The sequence below is a fragment of the Triticum dicoccoides genome, chromosome 3B (assembly GCF_002162155.2).
Source record: "Triticum dicoccoides isolate Atlit2015 ecotype Zavitan chromosome 3B, WEW_v2.0, whole genome shotgun sequence".
NCBI lineage: Eukaryota > Viridiplantae > Streptophyta > Magnoliopsida > Poales > Poaceae > Triticum > Triticum dicoccoides.
Window position 1 is genome coordinate 99205130 of NC_041385.1, and position 3192 is coordinate 99208321.

Here is a 3192-nt window from a genome sequence, read left to right on the forward strand (position 1 = left end):
ATATTTCTTTGCTAATTTGGGTTGTTTAGGCTTCCATAGTATGCTAGGGTTAGGGTTATGTGTGTTTGATGTTGGTGTTAGGGTTATGTTGGTGTTAGGGTTGTGGTTATTGTTATGTGGGGGTTAGGGTTATTAATTCATATATATGTTAGGGCATATGTGTGCAAATATTTTTCTTAAGTATTTACTTGATATATGTGTGTTTTTGATTATTGTAGGGATGGGGAGAACATGTGTTTATGTTCATCATGTGGATAAAGAGGCCTTTTTGAAAGGCAATGTTGAGACGGACCCGGATGAGCTTGACATGGTGTTTGAGAGTAGTCCTAGCTATGCGGAGCTTTTGAAACAAGTGAGGAAAGATTTGAATTGGATGGACCCAAGTGACGTTGTTGAGTTCGAGGGAAGGCATAATGTTGGTTTAGGAATGCACATCCGTTGGAAGACAATGCGTGTGAACTCCGAGCAACGTTGGGTTGCATACAAAGAGACGGTTGTGGAATCTCTAGACAAGGCTCTTGAGTTATTTGCCTCCAAGAAGGTTGAGTCTACTTTGAATTTAGACTTGAACCGGAACCCCTCCCCGTTGGTTGCTAGCACTCCCCCACCCATGAACCAAGATCAAATGAGTGAACCTCAATTCACGCAAGAAGATTGGCCAACATTGAGCCCGACTCCAAACAACCAAAATGAAGGTTTTGAAGAGGAGAATGATGAGTACGAGGAGGATGACAACAAAGTTGACCTCCATGACAACAATGTGGGTGATCTCGACCAATATCATGTGCAAGAGACAATGGACCAATCCATCCCTTTTTCCCGTGCATATGCATCGGACTCGGATGACGATGGTCCTGATGAAGAAGTTGATGAGGAGGGGTTCACACCGAAGGAGGCCGAAGCATTCAAGAAGGTATTCGGGCGGGATCACAAGACACCATTGTTCAAGGATCTTAGTCTCGCGGATGAAGCCGTTGTGGATGGTGGAAAATGCATATCTCTTGGAGTTAGGCCAAGTTCTCGCCGTGATTTGGAAGACGGCAAGAACGGGATATATCCCGGTTGTGAGTTTCAATCCTTCTTGGAATTGAAGATGTGGCTCGACAACTACTCGGTTACACATTATCGTCCACATAAAGTGGCCAACTCGGACGTGAATGTGCGTTACACGGTCAAATGTGAAGTGCCAACATGTCCATGGATTGTGCGTGCAAGGCCATGGAAAGGAGGTCCCACTTGGCGCATAGTGAGTTGTCTACCAACTCACATGTGCCGGCACGAGAATGCGGATGGCAAGCTTGTGTACCAACAACACAGACAACTCACGTCCGAGTTCATTGCTTACAGGCTGTCCAACCAAATATCCACACTTCCAACAATGAGCATCAAGAGTGTCATTGACCTTGTGAAAGCCATCTTTCATTACAAGGTGAAGTACGGCAAGGCATGGAAGGCGAAGCAAGCCGCATTCAAGATCTTGTATGGCAATTGGGAGGAAGCATACAACCGACTCCCTAGGTTGTTGTTAGCTATGGCCGCCACAAACCCAGGCATGGTTCACGTGGTTGAGCCTCATGGGCACCAAACATTGATTCATAACGGGAGGACCGTCCGAGTATTTGGCCGTGCATTTTGGGCCTTTGAGCAATGCATGAGGGATTTTGAGCATTGTCGGCCCGTCATTGCCATTGATGGCACGTTCTTGACCGGACAATACAAGGGCACTTTATTGGTTGCAATAGCAAGTGATGCCAATAACCGGGTGTTGCCTTTGGCTTTCGCTTTGGTTGAGGTGGAGAACAATGATAACTGGGAGTGGTTCTTGCGTCAACTGAGAACAAGGGTATTACCTACTGAAAGGGAAATTTGTGTCATATCGGATCGCCATCCTGGAATTCTAAATGCGGTGGTGGTTGACATTCCCGGACATACAAAGTTGCATCATCGATGGTGCATGAGGCACTTTTGTGCAAACTTCTATAGGGCATGTGGTATCAAGGAGTTGGCCGATGATCTTCAGGATTGTTGTCTCGCTTTCAACAACAAGTGGTTTTCCACATTGTTCAATGCATTGCTCAGACACAAGAAACTTGACCCCGGCGGTCAGGAGTTTCTGAATAAGAACATTGCCGAAAGGAATATGTGGGCACGTGCTTTCGATGAAGATGGCCGGAGGTACGGTCAAATGACAAGCAATATGGCAGAATGCTTCAATAAGGTGCTCAAGGGTGTACGTGCATTACCCGTGACGGCAATAGTTCAATACACATTTGACAAGTTGAATGAATACTTTTTAAAGCACTCAATGGAGACTGATAAGCAGATTGCTGGTGAGAACAAGGATAAGCACAAGTACAATTTCCCACCAAAGGTCGAAGAATGGTTGGAATTTCAATCACGAAAGGCAGACTCCGAAGAAGCTGTACTATATGACGACAACGAGTGGAAGTATGAGGTGAAAGAGCCCGGAGGAACCACAAACGATGGCCGCCAACACGGAGGCCGGGCTTTCAAGGTCTCCCTAACACGGTGTGATTGCAGCTGCATGAGGCCGTCTTTGCTTCATCTCCCATGCTCGCACTTGTTAAATGCATCCCGGGTTAGGAATGTGGACGTCAATCAACCTCTTACCGTGAGGGAGTCCGAGTTCTCAATCATGATGGTAAAGAATACATGGACTCCACGGTTCCAGCCATACTTGGACCAATCACAATGGCCGGAGTATCATGGAGTTCAACTATGGCCGGACCCGGAATTGAAGATCGTTAGACGGGGAAGACGTAAGACAAAGCGTCTTAGAGGTGACATGGACGGATGGGGCCGTGGTGGTGGTGGAGAATACGGCACCGGCCAATTCCAAGAGCCTCGTGAGCAATCCCGTTGTGGGGGCTGCAGTAATGGGGGACACAACACAAGAACTTGTCCCAAACCAAGAAAGAGATCAAAGAAAAATGGTGCAAGCACAAGCCAAACAAATGATAGCCAACAAAGTGAACCAAGGGGTAGCCAACCAAGTCAAACAAGTGGTGGAGTGCCAAACCACTCAAATCAAACAAGCCAACGAGGAACTAGGCAACAAAGAGGAAGTCATCTTGGTCTTAGAAGAGGCCGTGGTGGTGGTCTTGGCCGTGGTGATGGTCTTGGCCGTGGTGGTGGTAGAGGCCGTGGTGATGGTCTTGGCCGTGGTGAAGG